Source organism: Haemaphysalis longicornis, unplaced genomic scaffold (assembly GCF_048455015.1).
Source record: "Haemaphysalis longicornis isolate Haplotype H1 unplaced genomic scaffold, Haemaphysalis longicornis Haplotype H1 scaffold_1, whole genome shotgun sequence".
Lineage (NCBI taxonomy): Eukaryota > Metazoa > Arthropoda > Arachnida > Ixodida > Ixodidae > Haemaphysalis > Haemaphysalis longicornis.
The window spans coordinates 418,038,766-418,060,220 of NW_027526203.1; the positions used below are offsets into that span (position 1 = coordinate 418,038,766).

Here is a 21,455-nt window from a genome sequence, read left to right on the forward strand (position 1 = left end):
GCCGAGCGCCGAGCTTTTTTCAGCGTTGGCTTCTTTACCAGTTATTACGTTATTTTGCTTACCTGATTGCTAATCCTGAGAAGCCGGTCCGCATACTACATTAGAATTATCAGTTGAGCGGACCCGCCCAAAAAGTGATGCTGGCGCGTGCGAGGAGTCTTTCGACGACGGCACGATTGGGACGCGCTCACTTCAAATTCGGATCGTAAGCGCTCGTCGAGTGAAGTCGAGTGACGCACCCGTGTGCGTCGCGGTGTGGTATGGAAGGCCCATGAGGGGGGGCCGGTCAGCCTCTTGTGCATCAACACTAAAACGGTGAGGATGTCTTAAGTGAAGAGGGGAAACGTAAGCGCCCTCCGGCACGACCATCTTTAGGAACCTTGTTTGAAATGTGTCCGGGATTTTGTACTAACCAGGTTGAAATTATTTTGAGACGCTAACAAATGGTTGACAAGGGAAATAGTGCGATTGAAGCGGAAAGCAAAAAAGATAATAAAAAAGGGCCGCAAATACTCATCAGTAAATAACATGCAACAGCTAGCAGCCACGCGCCTACTACTCAGTAGCAGTACGAAAACTGCAAGGGACCACTATCAGGGTGTATTATATGCTATCCTCCCCATCAAAGTTCTGGCGTCATTTTTCCCTTAAGAAAAGTGGGCCTTCCAGTTTCTTAATCAATGACGAAATAGTCACAGACAAGTTAGTGATTTCCGAGTCTTAATAAAAATTTCACCATCTTCCCGAGGGGGGAACCCTGAGGAGGATGCGAAGCAGCAGTGGGGGTTGGTTGGTGTGTAAGTAGAGTTGAAGTAAGTAGTGTGAGTAGAGTTCATGAGTTGGTGTGTGGTGTTAGAGTAAGGAGACGCGTGGGTAGTGTGAGGAGGAGAGACGCGCATGCGCAGTGGAGGTGTGGACGGCGCAACAACAAGGGAGGGAACAGGCTCGACAATAAGCATCCTACGGGAAGATGGTGTAATGTTATTGTAGGGGGGGGGGAGTGTTAGATTGTAGAGGCATTAAAGAGAGAGAGAGAAAAAGACGTTGTACGTGGTATGACTGCCTTATGGTCTGTGAAATGTGAAGTCAAGGGCTTGTTGTGGATGAACCCTAAAGTTGCTGAAGATGAGGTCGATGCACGTTCCCCGGATGTTTGTGGGCTGCTTGTAATCACGGCCCGCCGAGACTCGCCGACGCACGCCGCTGCCGCCGCCGCCAAAACGTTGAAGGCGCGTGAAGCGTGCTCGTCTCGTGCCGGCCCAGGAAGACACCGGCAGCACTGTCGCTCCAGGAGCCCTTTAGGGGAAGCGTGCTCGTCTCGTGCCGGCCCAGGAAGACACTGGCAACACTGTCGCTCCAGGAGCCATTAAATGGTAAGACACCACCGGGCGTTCAGCAAGCCAAGCATGCGCAGTGGGGGTGTGGTCGGCGCAACAACAACAAGGGAGGGACATAGCCCCGACCATGAGATGCTTCACATCTAAAATTCTTTAGTACAGTTTTCACTGATAAAGACAGCGTCTTGTCTTTGTTGTACCATAACAAATTACAATACTTGTACTTGTTGTACCATGGCAAGCAAGTAAAGCAACATCAAGCAAGTAAAGACGAGTATATTGAACATGCTGCTCGGCGATTCACGCCTGCACAACATTCTAAAAAGATTAGGGAATACTCGTGTCGAACTGATGCTTTTAAACATTCGTTCTACCCATGTACCATCTGGGAATGCAATAGACTGCCTGCTGAAATTGTAGAGTGCGATAATGTGCAATCTTTTATGTCCAAAATCAAGAACCGCTCATAGTCTGACATTCCCCCTGTATCATGCATAGTGTTGCATCTGTTTCAGTTGCGTCTGTTTCAGTGCTTTTCTTGTCCAGTGGTTTGCAGTTCATTCTAAATTATTTGGCTTTGCTTTTTCCACTTGTTGCTTCCCAGTGTGCTCTGCGTGTTGATTTGATGTTATACCGAGCGAAAAAGTTGTTGCCTTTGAAGTGAAATGCTCTAAAGTAGCTATTTGGACTTGTTGGTTGAACATGATTAGGGGACTACACAGCCTGCACACGGACAGAAGGGAGGAGAACTAGACACACACGAGAGCTGGACCAACAGTTTTTGAAAGAATATATATGCGCAGTAGCCACACTATACTGCTTGTTTATCAGCGGCGCATGCGTAGGAAGTTTAATTCCTTCTTTGACAGTGCTACAAACGGTGTGCTGACACATGCCAGTCCCAACCTGTTAATCAGTTCAGCTTCTATGATCACTCGTGCGATACGCTCAGAGCGTTTTTTTTTACCACTACTGTTTTGTCGAAAAAAGGCACACATCTGCACGTGGAGCAGTGCTGGGCTAGAAACCCATCGCTCACATTTCTTTTGAGCGCATTATTAACTTTCTTGGCATGTTCCCTTAACCTATCATTTAAACATATTCCGGTCTGCCTAACGTAAACTTTTTTTCCACGTAATTCCATTTCGTTGCAAAAAAGTTAACATTGGGCAGACCGGAAGATGTTTAAATGATAGGTTAAGGGAACATGCCAACAAAGTTAATAATGCGCTCGAAATAAATGTGAGTGATGGGTTTCTAGCCCAGCACTGCTCCCCGTGCGGATATTTGCCTTTTTTCGACAAAACAGTAGTGGTAAAAAAATGCTCTGACCGTATCGCACGAGAGATCATAGAAGCTGAACTGATTAACAGTTTGGGACTGGCATGTGTCAGCTCACCATCTGTAGCACTGTCAAAGAAGGAATTAAACTCCCTACGCATGCGCCGCTGATAAACAAGCAGTATAGTGTGGCTACTGCGCATATATATGTGTGTGTATTTCTTTCAATAAACTGTTGGTCCAGCGCTCGTGTGTGTCTAGTTCTCCTCCCTTCTGTCCGTGTGCAAGCTGCGCTGTAGTCCCCTAATCATGCATTTGAAGTTTCATGTTCTTGCATTCTTTATTGCTTTTTTTAGTTTGCCGTGTGAACAAAAGGTATTTGTTTGCTTGTTATTGGTGCGGTATCTTGCATAGTTGTCTAGAACTACTCCTGTTCCCCTTTTATATTGTATAGATTATGCTTGTCCGCTCCTGCTTAGGGCTTCTTAAAAGTGAAGCTTGCAGTATCCTGTAAATAAATAAATCCACAACAACGTGAATGATCCTGTCGAAGTTGCCTATTACAAGGAAAATTTCATGAACCCCGTGGTGACACAAGCCAACAAGCTGCCGATTTAGCAATTCGGTGTTGTCAAATCAAGCAATCCCTGCATGGCAGCAAGTGCCCAAAGACCGTCCGCTGGTTTGCTTGGCAGTCGTTGAACATGCCGATGCGTGGCAAGGGTCCCTTCCTGAGGCTTTTCGATGAGATAGTACACCACACCCCCAGGGATAGACGACGATGACAGAAAGACATAACCAACCCATCTTAATGCTACTAGAATTTTGCGTGGCAGTATGATGCTTGCCATGTCCAAAGCCCCGTATCCTCTTCGGTAGAACAATTCACATGCACAGATTCCTGCACTAACTACATGTCGTTCTGAACGGCCTCTGTTGTAGTCCTAATACCCTAAATATTTAAAGGGCGGTTAGAGTAAAATATACTTGATGGAAGCTCAGCCAGCTGAGCTGAGAGTGTCGCAGCACTGCACTATTAAAGCGAAGATATTACATTTCGATCTTATTCTCACACAAACTGCGTCACAAAAAAAAAGGAAAGAAAACGAACCCAAACAGCAGCACTAGCCCGCAACCTATCAATTCATGGGGCTCTAAAATGAAACAAAGAAACCGGACCCAGGTAGCCGTTCCTATAGACACAGGTCCCAGGCTAATAAAGCACTGATTAAAGCAGACTTCTGGGCTAGCTGGTACTGCATGACTGGTGAGTCAAGCGCTAAACGTTACACGTACAAAGGACGAAGGGCGACAACAGAGACAAGCACTCCATATAAATAAAACACCTCCTTTACACCCAGGATATCAGCCTCGGGGCTCAAATGGCCGTGTCGTTGCAAAGAATTGCAGAGCGCAGTTCTACTACTTTAGCCTGCAATGTCTAGACTAAAGCCTTTATTTAGTGACACTGGTGGAAGGGTACAGATTAGGTAGTCTAGATTAATCTGTAGCCTTCCACTATGGCGTACCTCATAGCTCAAGTGTAGCTGTGGTTCATAAATCCCACAAAATACACATAAATAATCAGATAGCTGTTGTAATTTCATTCAACTAGTTTCAAGTCTCTTGTGTCGGGCAGTTCTTGCTTTCAAGTCATGGTACAAGCTCAAATCTCCCCGGAATTGCAATAGCTGAGGCAGAAGTGAATGTATTAGCAGTGGCACCCAGGTAGTACAACCTTTTTTCACTGCTTGATCTCTTACAAATGTGCTCCTCCTCCTTGCTAAAAGGGAGCACCTACCTTTGTGTTGCCTTCTTCATTCCTTCTGTTGTTTCACGCTGTTGTTACCACCTATGTCATACCACATGACTTGCCCTTGTTGCTGCATGAGAGGGATGAGCAGTCTAAGGAAAGAAAAGGACGCAGGACAGGGCAGAAAAGCACCTCACTGTGCATGTTTACAATTTGACAGCAGACAATTGGTATCGAAATCTTCAGTCTTTCAGAGAGCACTTGCAAGGGTTCTACGATTTGGCCTGCATTATCTGAACACCAACCCACAATAGTTCACTGTTGTCGTCACTGTTATTGCGAATCAGCAGTTTTCTTGCTCTTTATTTTTTCCCCTTTACACTGGAAGACTCCCTCCAGATATATCTAGCAAACTATTGGCACTGCCATTTTGGACCAAGTGCCAGCACCGGCATGTGTTGTCAGAATAGATGGCTACGGATCTGGGGCAGCAGCACCGTGGTGTTTTTTTAGAATTTTTTCGTTGCCATTTCCAGTTGTCACCAAACTACAAGTCATGACAAATTTTTCTTCGACCCCCTGAACCATACAAAAAAAAAGCCCCAAAGCTTGCATAAAAAACCTTTCAGTCATAGCTCCTTTCCAGAAGAGAATCGTGGCCACAGGTTTTTGATTCTCACTTTGGAAGCAGTGAGGGATGGGTTCAATCTTCAGAGCTTACGAACTGGCAGATGTGCTTTGTTTTTCAAAGCTATGCTATGTGTGTGTGCACTTGCACAAAGATTTGAAAATTCATTGGTCACTGCCAAAGGCATTTTATGCGTAAAATGGAAAGCCAGTGTCCAACTAAAATGCTTGCTTTGAGGCTTTTTTGTCCCATCAGTTATAAACCTTGAATTTTAGCCATTCAAGTGTAAAGACCCACAGATTCTGCTGGTTTGATTGTTCAGGATGTAAAACAGCTACAAGGCACAAGTGGCAAAATGCACAACTTTTGCATTGAGGGCAATGATTTCACATCCGTTGAATTCCACGAATGATTTGATGAGACGAGTTGCACCATACTTCATAGGAATTTAATGCCTTCTACATAGCTGATTGTACACACGGGAAATAGGCTCTACTAAAGGCAAAAAACAGCGCAAAGAAACGGCATGGAAGACAAGAAAGAGACAAACACGGGCGCTGACTAACAACTGAATAAATTTTATTGCGCGCAGGCAATATAAGAAAATCCAGAAAGAACACTAAAACAAGATACAGTTAAGATTGTAGAAATGCTATCTCCTTGGGCAACAAGTTGACAGACGGTTTGCTGACGCATGCGCCCACTCGCTCGTGCATCGAAAAAGCTTCAAAGATCTCGCGAGTTCTCTGGTCACTATAGCGCTTAAGGACATGACAAGGCTCAAACAAGGGCTCATATGAGGGCTTGTTCGCGCATAAAGCAACATGTGTGGCAAGGTTACTACCGGTAGCGGATTTGATGGTGTTAGCGTGCTCACGAAGACGATCATTCACACATCGTCCCATTCGTCCTATATACGAGCCACTGCAGGACAGGGGGATCTCGTACACTGCTCTGGTCGCACACTCAATAAAACGCCTTGTGTGTCCCTTGTTGCAGACGTTGCGCCTTGGTTCTTCCTGGTTCACCACCTTGCAAAGGCCACCCAACTCCTTGGGAGCAGAAAACACGACTCGCACTCCTGAACGTTCCGCAATCCTTTTTAGTTTGTGCGAGACGCCGTGAACGTATGGAATGACCGTCGTGGTCCTATATTCCTTGCGTGCCTTGGGACGCGTTGCTACCCGCTCTTCCATCAGCAACTTGTTTGACAGGCTGCGGATGAGGTCCTCAGGGTATCCAGATGTTTGTAGGCGCTTCACCTGGTCCAGGAACATCGCCTCTATTTGGTGATGGCACGATCTGAATAGGGCGTTCTTCAAAACGGCCGTGGCCACTCCGCGTTTCATGAGCTTGGAGTGGGCTGAGGAGTGTGGCAGCAGTGCCTTCTGTGCTCTCGGCGCGTATCCCGAACACACATGTCCTTCGCTGAACCACAGCCTCAGGTCGAGAAACCTCAGATGCCCATCAACTGGCAGCTCCCTGGTGAGGACAAATTCGCGAAGCACAGAGGCGAAGGTTCCGAACAAATTTTCCAACACTGCTACACCGTCATTCCTGTCCCGGTAGATCACCAAGAAGTCGTCCACATACCGGAAGGTCCTCACCATGGGGCTGTCCTCCAACGCTTCCTTCAGACGTCGGTCAAGGCTGGCCAACAGTAGATTGCTAAGCTGTGGAGCAAGGCAGGAGCCGATGCACACTCCCTGCTTCTGGATGAAGCATTCACCATTGAAGTCGACGAAGGTCGGTCGGAGGTAGAACGCCAGTAGCTCCATAAAACTGCTTGCACTAACCTCGCAGGCATTGTGGAAACGAATGACTCCATGCATGTCGATGCCTTCGCTGACCACCTCGCAAAGGGAAGGGTGCGGCAGAGAGTAATAAAGATCCTTGATGTCGACAGAGAAGGCATTGCAAGTTTTGATAGAACCTTCAGAAATGACTGCTGCCGCTTTGGGGATTTCCTTGAATTGGTGCATCTTTAAAACACTTTTTTTGTTTCAAGCTAAGGTTGATTCACTCTTGTGTAGCCCCTCACCAGCCTCGATCCTGATGACCTCATTTAGCAGGGAAACCACCATACATTCGGCACTAGGTACTAGCCTCTGACGGGGACAAATTTATCTTTTGCTGTGAAAATTTCAGGAGCTGAGCTGGCATACACGTGACTTTTGGCAGTGCGCAGGTTGACATTAATGCTTCTGTTTGTGAAGGTATATTTATAGGTTGGTCTAAACTACTGTTTACAGGCGAGTAAAAAGCACAACTTTGCAGTAGGTAAAGGAAAGTCGGGAAATTTATTATTTTCTCGTTCTGGCAAGAAAAATTAGTACTTTTTTTTTGTGACTGAACGGGCAGGGGGGAGGGGCAACAATGACATTTTCATCACTGAGCCGTGCAGACACTTCAACTCCAAAATCGTTTGTATCGAGGAGAATTGGCAAGTTTGCTTCCAGATATTTGAAAAGACATCAATCTCCCATGTGTCACAGACCTACATGTGCGCTACTCTACACTCGATGGCTTGATACTGGGCACAGTCTTGCCAGGGCATCAGACATTAGAGGCAACCAAGGTCTGCCACGGGATTCTAGTTCGTGAAATTTTGTATGCATTGCACTAGTTTGCGTCTAACCAAGCAAACTTCCCACTCGTATGGCATGTCCGAGAGTTCAGTTTTGTGGCAGTTTACTGCAGTGTTTTGTTCTACTGAGGGAATGCACTATAAAACTAATTCATTAATGTATACTGTGGTGCATTTTTGGCTCCAGGACCTTTGCAGCATTAAATTAGGGAAGCACAAGGGGTGTATGTATATGTGTGATTGCACTGTCTTTCAATAAAAGAAATAAAAAGACATGACGGCTGCTTTCTATCTGTATTGCTGTACCAGAGCAACAGAAATAATATGTGGTTGCTCTCTGTTCAGCATGACAGCTTCCTAAGTGTATACTTGTAGCTAATTTTGCTCATAAAATACGTTGATGCTACATATCTGCAGTATCACTGTCCCACCCGAGAGATTAGGGGGACAAAGCCATTGCCAGAAACATGAAACACTGCATCAGCTACTGCAATCCACTCTAGGTGTTGCTACATCTCATACAAGGTCTCGTGGCAATTGGTGCCAAAGCATATGCTTCACAGTATGGCGTTGGTGCATCCTACTAAGAATACTGGTGCGTTGGATACTGCGTCTTAGCTAGGTAAGTCCAAGCTGACCTCAAGTGCTGTCCTGTGTTGTTTTTCTTGTCCCTGAGATGCAGTGATCAAGTAACCAAATAACCCAACACTTAGTTTTAAATGGTGGGTTGGAGTTGGTAAAGGGCTTTCAGCCTGAAGAATAGTACATGCACTGTTAGTGCGAGCATACGCTGCTGCATTGAGCTTTATTCGTATGACACTTTGAGCTTTCTGAAATTTGGGCATTTGCTAATTTGTAGGAATAATGTGCGATAGGTTAAAGCATAGTTTATCGGCTTCACAAGATAGCCCCTATTTATGAAAACCATAAACATGCTTAGTGTCGATAGAAAAATGAGCTGCCCAACAGCACATGTTGTTAGGAATTTATGGCCATTACTCAATCTAATGTGCCTATAAATTAGATGTAGCTGTGTCGTTCTCTGCAAAGACCATTTGCTGTTGCACAGGTGCTTGGAAAAGGAGATATGGTAAATTTTGTTTAACTGTGTGCAAACACACGAGTTGCTGCACTTACAACTATATTCCAACTGTTTGCACTTCTAGGTCACTAAGCTTAGAGCTCATTCATTACAGAAAACAAAAGATATTAGATAAGCAGTGTACTCACAACAGCCTCTTAAAAATATCTTGTATTGTGCTATTGTTAATCAAGGCATAAAATTGATTGATTGATTGATTGTAGGGTTTAACGCGCCGACGCAACACAGGCGATGAGGCACGCCGTAGTGGAGGGCTCCGGATTAATTTTGACCACCTGGGGATCTTTAACGTGCGCCGAAATCTCGTACACATGGGCGTTTTTGCTTTTCGCCTCCATCAGAAAAGCGGCTGCCGTGGCTGGGAATCGAACCCACGACCTCGTGCTCAGCAGCGCAATGCCTTAGCCACTGAGCCACCGCGGCGGCCAAGGCACAAAATTGTGCCGAAGGCAGGCATATATATGTTTAATTTCAAGGAATACATGAGGGCCAAACTTCAGACCATAACTTTCAGTACTTGGTGCAGCATAGCAAACCATCTTACTTCAAAAAATGCTGCACAATTCAAACTGGCAAAATGACTGCCTGCAACATGAATGTGAAAAAAGTAATCTAAAAAGAATGATTGGGCTGTTTAGCGATGCCAGGGTGATTTTATATGCGGTATTGTTCACAATTTTTATGACCAATGCTGAAGAGTCCACTTTCAATAGGCAAAATCAAGTTGACTGCATAATAAACGGGGACTAAAGGCTGAACAACTTTTTTTTAGGTAAAACGTAACCTTCGCAGCTCTTCCAGCTTTTTATCGACAATGATGGTTTATTTCTTTTGAAATAAATAATTAATTTAGGATTTCTCGCTCTCATTATCTTCAGCAGATTTCTTGTATTGAGACATCACTTCACAAAGTTTGATAACCCAACAATGGCTCAACAAAAAGGCTCTTGTACAGAGTAAAAAATATCATGCTAGTAGTCAGATTGCGAGCCTCCATTGCTCAGTGCCTTAGACAGCAGCAGCTGTCAGAGATGCCGACCAGTGGGGCTGACTGCTGGGTGGGCCTCCTAGCGCGGTTTGTCATTCAGAGAGAAAGAAGCCCTCAGGGCTGCCCCTTTACAGGCTGTATCTGCTAACCTGAACTGAACAAAAAAATTGGGGAGCCATCCTGTTCTACGGCAGTAGAAGGCCACAAAACGGCAGGGAATAACGTGATTCAGTGGCCGGGCAAGCATCGCCTGTTGCCTATACGAGCTGCTTCAGAAGAACACCATGTGTTGTTGGAAAACGAAGCACCAGGAAGCATTTGAGAAATTGAAAAATGTGCTCCTCAGACAGACCATAGTGGCTCCCTATGACAAGAGAAAAAGAGCTCCTGATCTTCTGCGACGCTTCACCGTACGGTGTGGAAGCTGTTCTTTAAATTTTCTCAACATGACGGCAACGGCAGAGAGGCCCCCATTGTATTTGCTTCACGGACGCTAGGACCAGCAGAGTGGAATTACACCCAGCTTGACTGAGAGGGACTTGCAATAGCTTTTGCTGCGCAAAGTCGTCTGCATTAAGCCGTCTGCCTTTGCCTGACAGCGAAGACAAACCATGGCCACCTGGTGACGTTGATGTTTGAAGCTCTTTCAACACCTTCATTTACAGCTGTAGAGATTTCTGGTCTCACGCAGCAGGACAGCCTTCGACGTCTTGTCCACTGTGCTGTCCAAGACAGCACAGTGGACAAACTAACAGGAGATGAGTTCCTTCCATACCGATGAAGGTCAACAGAACTCATAACCCATACATAGTGCCTCACAAGTAGATCACGTGTCATTATACCAAGCGCTTCACGATCCCATATTTTGGAGCTACTTCACACAGGACGCAAGGGCATTGTCACGATGAAGAAAAGCACACGGAGTTGTGTATGATGGCCAAGTATTGACGAAGAGCTAGGTAGAGAAGACGGTACAACTCTGCCCCGAATGCCAAGCAATGCAGTGAAACCCACCAAAGGCTCCAATTTCGATTTGGGAACGCCCACAGATGCCATGGTACACGCTACATGTTGATTTTGCAGGTCCTATTGATGGATATACCTAGTGGACGATCAAATGGTTTGAAGTTTGTCACGTCACACAAACAAAATCAGAAGCCGTTATTAACGTGCTACGAAGCTTGTTTGGGATACGGAAAAAAGTTGTGTCCGACAACGGGACTGTTTTCATCTCAAGTGAAATCAAGAAATTTTACATTGCAAATAGAGTACAAGCTATATCATCTCCAGCATACTATCCTGCTACCGATGGACAAGCGGGGTGTTATCATAATCAGAATCGATTTATTAATACAAAAAATACATAACATGTGCATGATATACAGAAGGAGGTCCCATATAGTCAATGATGCTTAGTTGAAGAGGTTACTGCTTCAAGACAACACAGGCAGCCTATAATGCCAGATTTCCTGCTTTTTGTTTTGGCAGCATACGACAGTGCACAGTGGAACGGGAACAACACCTGCTAAAGCTATGTTTGGCCAAAAACTTTTCCACTTGCTGGACCTACTGAAACCCCCGATGGGAAATAAAATTAAGGAAACCGACAGTGGACTGGGCAAATCACGACGCTTCTGGAAGGGAGACAGTATGATCATCCGCCAATTCCGGAAGAAGCCTAACTGGATTCCAGGTGAGCTTCTACGTCGCATCAAATCCACGGTCATGGTTCGCCAAATGTTCCACCGGAGAGGTAGTACGATGCCATATGAATCACACATGCAGAACCGCAAACCAGGCAGTACACTCGTCGTAACAACTAACAAAGTAGGTATTTGAGGACGATCCTTTTGTGTCAAAACAGAGGTCAGACGCCAACGTACCTGATCGTTACAAAGACTTCATCTAAGGAGGGAGAAATGACTTAAACCGCTGCCAAGGGCCACACCCCTGGGTGATATGTGAAATGGCACGCCACGTGCACTTTCGTGACGCCGCTCCGGCAAGTTCTAGGTGGTGTTTTTCTGGCATGGTAAACAAGCAGTGCATCAGTGAAAGACGATATGTGCGATCGTGCTCACTATTGCACAGTCCGAACTCGAAGGCCTGGAGTGTAGATGTCTTTTGTGCGCAGGTTCAATAAACCGCTGGCCGTTATTATGGCTCATTCCTTAGAGCCATAATAACGGCCAGCTCATCCTTAGACCTATGTTGCAAGCATCCTTGAAAGCTATCCAGCACTGCGGATGATGGCCATCACAGACTACTTTTGAGGTGCCCAGCTGCTTGTTTTATACCTTTTGGTCTCCCATTCTTCTTTGTGTTACTTGTGCTGTGTCGTAACAGCAGCCGGTAGTGTCTACGTGATCAGGGGCTTGCGTTATAACAAAAGCAAGTGCCTTATAGGTGCAGGGTAGGTTGGCAGCGTGGAGATGTCAGCAACTTCAAGAGTGCCCAGTGTCATGAAAACTTTAATTATCTTGTTAGCACATGGTGGCCAATTTCTGCAGTCAAAATATGGTTCACTACAGACCAATGAGACTAGGGGCGTGCCCTTTATCGAAATTGAGGCAGCCCTGCTCAAGCTTGTGCAGGGGCCAGATTAAATGGTATAGGTCTAGCACTACTTGTGCCCTGCCGAAGGTGCACTGCCTATAGTGGACATGGCTCGATCCATTATACCATTTCCTTGTGACGCCTGGTGGTTATGCAGTGTTATAATGAGCGTTATCACCTAGTTATCACAAGTGAAAGCAAAGACTGCACACAGTGTTTCGTGAAAGCTTGCTTTTGCTTGAGGTTTCATTGCCTGATTGAGTGATTTCATTTGCGCTCAAGGGCATGCACAATCAATGACGCAGCTGAAGGAGGAAGTGCTGGAGAAGCAGCCATTAAACCATTGCCCAGTCGGCGCTGAGTGATCAAGAGCAGTCGAAGCAGCTGTTTCACCCTCGCCTATGGTACTGCAGCGGTGAGTCTCCGAGCGATCGAAGTGATGAAAAGTTTTGCTTGCGCGGCGGCGGCTGAAGGTCCCCTGTGACGCGATGAATGGAGGTGGAAAGATGTAGCATAGTAGAGCTTTCACATCAATTAAAATAGAGAACATTACATTTTTTAACAAAAAAATCAACTTTGGATGGTATGTCAGTGCACAGCTGCGCTTTTTTATCCAGATAGTGTTGACTAGGGAAGCTTGAGCGTGACCACGTAAAGTGATCAGCATAAAGGCCAACTGCACTCAAAATTTCGACCTCTTGAAAACCCCATTTACGTATAGTCTGCTTAAAAGGAAAGCAACATGCAAAATACAACAGCTGAAATACGCACGTGGACGCCGCAAGCGGCCAGCGAAAATCGGCGATTTTGAAACCGAAACCGAGGAGAGCGCGGCCATTGAGGTGACGTTGCAGCCGTCCAGTGAGCGGCATGACGGTCACCAGCTCGGGAGAAAGTCTGCGCGCAAGCTCTACCATGGCTCTACGCGCGCACGGAGCAGCGAAGCGTGCGCAGCAGAGCTCGAACGGTTTTCCAGCTCCGTGGCTGGCCAGAGGAAGAATCCTTCGTCGGCTGGAACTAGGGTGCCTTGATGCTCGCGAGCTGGAACGTCACCGGCGCGTCATGACGCGATCCGCCGGCAGGTGCAGCGTGGTCTGCGGCGGAGCTTTTTTAAACGCTTCTGGTTTCACGGGGCTACCACTTGTGTCCCAGCTGATTTGGGGGTACTTACTACGCATTAAAAATAAATTTGGTCGAGGTGAAATTTGAGTGCAGTTGGCCTTGAAGGCGGAGTTGCAATGTGAGGTACTCGCCAAAAGCACCTTCCTCTTGCCGTTTGGCCGCAAATCACCAGAGCAGTGCGGGAAAGCCCGTTGCCGCTAGTGGAGAACAGTACCGGTACATATTTTTAAACTTCGAAATACATCGAAAATTTATTCGAAATTTTCAAATATTGCCATTCGATTCGAAGTCGAACCTAATAATGCGTTATCCGTTTCGGTATTCGAAAGTTGCGAATGATCGGTTGATCGGTTGCCTGCAGCCCCCGTGAAAATGGAAAGAGCATTTCTAGCAAGAAATCATAATTTCCAGCTTCATTTCTGACTAGATTATTAGATTCTAGCTGGAATCGACAACTTTCTAACTAGAAAAATTCTTTGTCTAGCTAGAAACGATTATTTCCAGCTTGCGGTTTTTTTTCCTTCTAGCTGGACTGGCAAATGCTATAGCTAGAAGTAAATCTCAATCCAGCTAGAAATGAACTAGAAACTGAATTTCTAGCTAGAAATTCTGCTATTTCTAGCTAGAAATCTGCTATTTCTAGCTAGAAATTTGTTTTTTCTAGCTAGAATATTTCTAGCCAGAAGAAATTTCTGGTTCAATAATCCAGCTAGAAAAAAACATATTCAATCTAATTTTAAGATCTTTGTGTGGAGAGGCTGCACTTCCCTATTTTTGCTCTGGAGTGGCAATGTGTTTACTTTGGCCCTAGAAAACTCATTTAGTGATGTCACGATATCTGGTGACATATATGTTGTCCGCAGGCAATTGAGCGCTTTTTTAAAATGAATGGGTAAGTCTGTTAGGTAAGTAGATAAAGCTGGTAAACAAACTAAGCCTGCTCATTCATTCCCACGCATCTTTTGGTCACCATGTGGTAGTATACCTTTTGCCAGTTCCTTCAATGAGTATAGCTGCTGGTCAGGCTGTCACTCTGTTCGCCATGATTAATCAACACGCGTCTCGAGTTCGTATAGACAAAACCAGCAGGTGGTCGTTCTTGATCTTGTCACTACTCCTGTGTGCTCTTGTATGGCTTGTATTTAGGCGTCTACCACGGCCTCCCCATGTGCACGCTTGCCGCTTATTCCTCTCACTGGGACGACTGCTCTGTCTACTTTAACCCTACTATATATACTCTCGAACAAGAAGGCTTGTTTCACGTAGTGCACGGCTTTTGAAATTCATGTCACTTCTGTCGTCAACAATACGTATTGATGATCTGGAAAACCACAGCTGTCATATTAATATCATTCACAGTCACGACAAATCTATTGGCAGTGTAACACAATTTTTTTTTCAGGGCCAGCTGAGATTTACCATGTCAGGGAGAGGAAGATCATAGGCGTGCGCACAGGGGGGTCAGGGGGGGGGGGGCGGCCGCCCCCCCCCCCCCCCTAATAATCTGGAGGGGGGCGCCAAATTTGCCCCATGCCTTAACTCAATCGAACCTGTCCCGTAGGGTTATGAGTCGACCACGCGTGTGTTTTCACGATCATGGCAGCCGAAGAACCCTCATGTTACCTTCCAAAAGCTGTTTACTTTCAGCCCCGGAAATGCGGGGACTAAAAGCAGGTCGCTGTGAGAAACACGTTATTACTTAATTTTCATATTTGCAGCTACTGCGGAGCTTGTTCTCCTTTTACTTTTCCTCGCAAATAACGTGCCTAGTACTGAGCAAAATAGCCGCGTAAAAGGGTTTGAGAACAGACAATATTACCTTCTTAAATTCTTACGAATTAATTTCAAAAGCTAGCGTTCTAGCGGTACGCACAGGAACCACGTTGCAGTTTACAAAAGACCAGAAATCTCTACAGCTGTAAATGAAGGTGTTGAAAGAGCTTCAAACATCAACGTCACCAGGTGGCCATGGTTTGTCTTCGCTGTCAGGCAAAGGCAGACGGCTTAATGCAGACGACTTTGCGCAGCAAAAGCTATTGCAAGTCCCTCTCAGTCAAGCTGGGTGTAATTCCACTCTGCTGGTCCTACAGGGTGTCATACAGGGTGTTGCGACGATAAGTGGAACACTTTAAAATTTTTTCCTGAGCGAACCGCTGCTCTGTTCGCTCTCAAACTTGCCACGAAGGTCGCATTTTGTGGTCTATTTTGTTTGATACCGGGAACAACGATGGTACTTACCTGTGCATTTTGAAAATAAATAAAAACGATTTTCGCCTACGGGAAAATGGCGGCTGATTTGGACGTGCCAGCCAGCGCAAGTTGATGTTGGAACGACGTAACCACCTGCAGCAGTGAAACGCACGTTTGGGATTCACGTACGGAGCCAAATGGTGCAGCAGACGATCAGAAAACCCGGTTTTCGGGCTCGCACGTCCAAATCAGCCGCCATTTTCCCATAGGCGAAAATCGTTTTTATTTGTTTTAAGGATAAACAGGTAAGTACCGTCGTTGTTCCCGGTGTCAAACAAAGTAGACCACAAAATGCGACCTTAACCCATATATGCCCAAACTCAGAAAACATGACAAAACAAATATTTTTTGTTACAAAAAGGGCACTTGCACTCTTAACAAGAGGTACCCTTTTTTTATTTACACTCACTTCAAGGCAACACTATTTTCAAAGCCGTCCTACATATAGGACACTGGGCATAAGGGGTGCTATGTGCGGGTGTGGTAGACCTTGAAGCACTTTACGTGCACACCCACGTTGCACTTCTCGCAACGAGTTGTTGTCTTCTCGTGGCAATAAGCGCACCTTGTCTGTTTGGCTTGAGGAATAACAATGTGATCAGTGCGGTCAAAACGACTTTCTGCCTGAATGGCAGACTGGCGGGCTTTTCCACGGGAGGGCTTGCATCCATATTTCTTGAGGTAGGCCATTGCAATAGACCTCCGAAAAGAAAGATGCTCGATGTTCCCATTTTTCAGCTTATACAGCTGCAAAGCATTGTTCACAGATGCATCGAGAAGGTATGTAAGCAGAGATGAGTACCACTTTTTTCCTCTCATGGCCGTCCGGTATTTGGAGATGTTTTGGTCCATTCTGTCCACACCTCCCATGTTGGCATTGTACTTAGCAATCAATAACGGCTGGTTTACCGCAACTTTTGCCTTTTTTTCCCTTGAATATCGTTTCACCTGCTGCGTTGGCTCCACACCATGCGCATTTGAAACAACAGTAACTACACTGTTGTCCACCCACCGACACACAATTACTTCGCTATCACTGTCCACTCTGTAATCGAATGTGCCTCGTTCTTTACCTTTCATGCTCCTTTGCGCAAAAAGTGGACATTTTTCAATCCTGTTTTCACGGACAGTTCCAGTGCACTTCACGCCCAAAGTGGTCAGTTTTCGAACAAGCTTCAAGCTCGTGAAGAAATTATCAAAAAACACGTGGAAACAGAGGTCAGTTTTAGCCTTGAGCCTGCTAACCATGTCCACCACAACGGAACCTCCGAGACCAAGGTCATTTTTGCTTTCAGCGACCACGCCATATTTTCCTTGGTAGGGCTCAGTTGACAACAAATAGCCGAGAGGTGTGCACAGGCACCACAGCTTGTATCCAAATCTGATTGGTTTTCCTTTCATGAACTGTTTACACCCGTGCTTTCCAAAATATTCACACATGCTTTCGTCGATGCTGTAGCATTCCGAAAGCGGTGCGTACAAAAGAAACTTCTGATTCAAAAGCTTGAATAATGGCCGCATCTTGCCAAATCTGTCATCCTGAGGCAGGCTGTTGTTGTCCGCAACATGCAGGTTTGAAAAGATTGCTTCAAAACGGTTACGCCTCATAGAGTTCGCAACAAGTTCGTTGTGACAGTCTTCCGAAATTTCCCACAACATTCTCCGGCGAGGTACAGGCACGTACCCGCTAAGAAGAAGCACGCCTATGACACACTTCATTTCTTCTTCTGTCACTCCTAGGCTCCGATTTTTTTGGTCTGCATAGCGGTTAGTTTCCTTCACAAGAAGTGCGATGACGTCGTCATCAAAGAATTTTTCGAATGCATCTACCGGAGTGAGGAAACTTTCATCCTGTTCGTCGGCCAACCACTCACTTTGAGGTAGCGTTGTCTTCAAGTCCCTCTTTTTCCAGTTTGCGATGGATTTTTTTACCTTTTTGGCTGGCTCACCCTCATCGTCGTCTTCACTTGATGTATTGTCCAGGCCAACAATTTCTGCTCGAAGGACGCTTCCAGGCAAGCGAGCCATGTCAGTGTCATTTTCATCCCCGCTTTCTTCGTCAGTCACTGTGGCAGCAAAATTATCAGGTGGCAATATTGCCAGTGTGGACGGCCCGCTGCCACCAGAATCAACAAGGTCTAAGACATCGTTCAGAATTCTCGGGGGTGGATTTTCTGCATAAAACACCGGACATGGTATTCCCTGCCTGAAAAAAAAGCATAAAACAGGATCAGCTCGAATTCATAATATCTACATAGCATAAGTGTTCGCCAGGGCACGTTTTTTGTATTATTATAGAAATAGAGACGGGAGCCATGCAGTGGGGCGGAAAAAAAACGGCGAACCGACACGCGTGCATATCAAAGCCTTTTCAAAATACCCGGCGAAAAAACGACGCAAACTATATAATTCGTCTGTCATTCACCAGGTGTCGTACCATGGCCACAAGCGGCGCGTGAAAAAAGCAGCATCGTGCTTATGCATATGGTAAAATTATGTAGCGGTCGCTTCTGATCACTCATACCGCCCCATGAGACCTTATTTGCCCAGTGTCCTAAATATAGGACGGCTTGGTTTAGCGCATCATAACTTATCACCTCCTGCATTTTGAACAACACAACTGAGCCTTGTTAATCTCCCAACTCTTATGAGGCCGTCGACACGTTATTGAAATTATTCGACAGTAAATAAAGTGTCATTACTTACTTTTTCTTCGGCATCATGGCGTCTTTCAACAGAGTGTGCGTTCGCCCGGAGGGTGCAGTCCCGCACGTGGCGAAATGACGGACAAGCACTGTGTAGGCTTGCACACATGAAGGCAGATGCTTGTTTGATTCAGTGCAAGGTGGCGCTAGTGTTCATTTAGAAAAATAGCGGAGTTAGAGCCCATTAAAAAAACGTCCTATATATAGGACACTGGGCATATATGGGTTAATGTGAAATTTGAGCGCGAACAAAGCGGCGGTTTGCTCAGGAAAAAAATTTAAAGTGTTCCAATTACCGTCGCAACACACTGTTTCTGTGCTTTAGGGAGAATGGAAGTTCTTTCGGCAGCGTGTTGTGAAATTGATGCCGTATCCACCCTGGGACCTGCCCCCTTTGCTAATGTTACACATGAAAGTAAAAACTTCTGCCCAGAAATATTTTGTATGTGTTGCAATTCCATTTCATTGAAATAAAAATTCTATAACAATCCCTCGTCTTTCCACTGCGTTCTGACCGTTAAGCCTTCAGTGGGAAGAGGTCGGGATTTTCCGAGGGGGGGGGGGGGGGGGCGCACAGGTAAGACTTCGCCCCCCCTAATCGAGAACCCTGCGCACGCCTATGAGGAAAATGTCACAGACTTGGTAGTAAATGGCCTGATAAAACATGGCCTGTTTTTGTGAAGAAACAGCAGTGTAGTCAGTTTTCCCTGCCCCGTCATTTAACGTTACACTGTCCACGAGGTTGGTACAAGCACTTACTTGATGTGCCAAATACACGTACGTCGTGCTTTTTGAAGGAAGGGTCCGGTTGGTCAAATTGAGTAATTGTCTTTTTCAGCCGTTCTGTACTGTAGGCGACCGGCCAAAAGCAAATCTTGTCCCATACCCATGAAGAAGGTACCGCCTCCACTTCATCAGTCTTCAGGAACCGCACAACTCTAAAGGCTGCAAACAGGCACGTTGCATTAGTGCACTTGCAACACGGAAGCCTTAAAGTTTTGCACATTTAAGTAAACTGGCGTTTACTGAAATTTGAGCAGGAAGTAACCTCCAGTTGTGAAATTAAAGAAGTCAAAAGCGCACACATGAGAACAGTGATGAAAGCTTTTTAGCAGCTGTAAATAGACAGAACGAAAATAAAAAAAATTCTACGCTCGCATGCACGGAGGAAACAATGTTTCGAACTAATATATTTTATAAATCGCGTAAAATATTCAAAATTAACAATCCCACGATATTTTCGCACTACTTTAATTTAATGCTGCCCAACGATCGAGCCTTGTCGCGAACCGTGTTTTGACGTAATTACAACGCTTACCACGTCAATCATCGGGCTGAGACGGCATGTCGCCATGTCGACGTCGGGTTCTCAGTTCTGAGACAAAGCAGGTCGTGGTTGGAACCTGCGTACGCAGCACCTGGCAATGCGTGGATTTGAATCGTTGCAAAAAAAAAAAAAGAGTAAACAGGCGCAAATAAAAGCGCAGTTCCGCTTAGAGCAGAGAGACACGCACGTTGTAGACGGTTTGCTGAGCTTTATCGGCATCAAAACACGGACACCTGAAGCGCTACGGCGCGCTAAAGGCCGCGTGCATTCACCCACGATGCGCACGACGCCTTTCCATGCAGGCACTGCGTCACGTGGTACGACATAATTCTCTCATAAGGAGTGAAAAGAACCCGCTTGCTTGCGTACGAGTCAACCCTCCAGCTGGGATACTAAGGTTGAATGCAGGCTTACGAAGGATATCGCATAATTTTGAAGCCGGCTTTCGCAAACATAATTGTGGAAGCGCAGCTTAGCGCTGCCGACCAATGATTCCAAGATAGAGCACAAGTTGTCGCTCAAGTAAACCAAAACACTTAACAAATGTTACACTGCGAACAGTATATTCGAGGTGCATGCAGTTGCTTACCCAAACGCTCCCTGCTTATAACTAGCCACGGCCCCACGTTCAGCCTAGCAGTATTGGTAGACAAATGAAATAAATAAAATAATAATGCTTGTGGGGAATAGCACCTCAACTCAGGTACATACGCAATGCTGGAAATGTTTTCATCAACTGCAGCTTCATACGCCGAGTCTGGGCAGGTTCAGTGCACAGCCTCGTTACTACACTGAGAGAGAGAGAGAGAGAGAGAGAGAGAGAGAGAGAGAGAGAGAGAGAGAGAGAGAGAGAGAGAGAGAGAGAGAGAGAGAGAGAGAGAGAGAGAGAGAGAGAGAGAGAGAGAGAGAGAGAGAGAGAGGAGAGAGAGAGAGAGAGAGAGAGAGAGAGAGAGAGAGAGAGAGAGAGAGAGAGAGAGAGAGAAGCACCTATCAGGTCATGGCTGCCGAAGATAGGGTTCTGGAGGCACCTGGGGAAGTCTCCCCACTGCCAATATGGTCATATTGTGTATCATGGGATCAAGCTTTTCTCTTTTTGTCAAGTTTGCAATGCTAAAAGGTTCTGAATTTACTACACAAAATGAGCCGCTCCTATCAGTGCAACTTACTTGAGGCTATTTGTTCCTGTGTGGGAAATGTCATCAAAGGTGTCTGTCTAACACGCTGGAATCCGTACAAAACCAAGCCGCGGGATTCATTCTGTTGTTGTACTCAAGATACCAGAGCGTATCTGCCTTGAAGGACCAACTTAATCTCCCCTGTCACCCTACGCGGACAGTTTTCAAGATTATCTTCTTTTTACACATTGTACCGACATTCAACACCGTTCACTTGCAAATTTATCCTTCTGGCACCCTATAGGTCTCTTCGATTTGGCCTGCACTTTCTGCATGAGTTCAGGATGAGTTCAGCCAGTTCAGCGCAGGCGCCGCCACTGCAGAACCGGTCCTGCACTTTTGTCGTCTGCTTCTGCACCTCCTCCCTGGGAGGTGCAGGGAAAGCGTGAACTCATCCTGAACTCCCTGCACCGTCGGTAAATCGAAGAGAAAAGTGCAGGCGCCGCGCGCTGCACTCGAAAATCGAAGAGACGAGTGCTGCACTACCTGAATGAGTGCAGCGAGTGCAGTAAAATCGAAGACACCTAATATGTCCCCACGAGGCTGACCATGTTCACAAGGTTAATCAGCCCACTATTTGGCCAAACAAAAAAATATCACAACTCAACCTGTGCATTAGCAGTCAATGAATAAAACTCTTTACC

The 21,455-nt window shown here is 45.9% G+C and overlaps 1 long non-coding RNA gene across 1 annotated transcript; it reads left to right on the forward strand.

Moving 5' to 3' along the window:
* Positions 1-11: 11 nt before the first annotated feature.
* Positions 12-20,245, forward strand: LOC144155610 (uncharacterized). Its single transcript, XR_013319600.1, has 4 exons — positions 12-1,373; positions 11,165-11,369; positions 12,515-12,647; positions 19,148-20,245. It is a non-coding gene; the product is annotated as an uncharacterized LOC144155610 (long non-coding RNA).
* Positions 20,246-21,455: the final 1,210 nt, after the last annotated feature.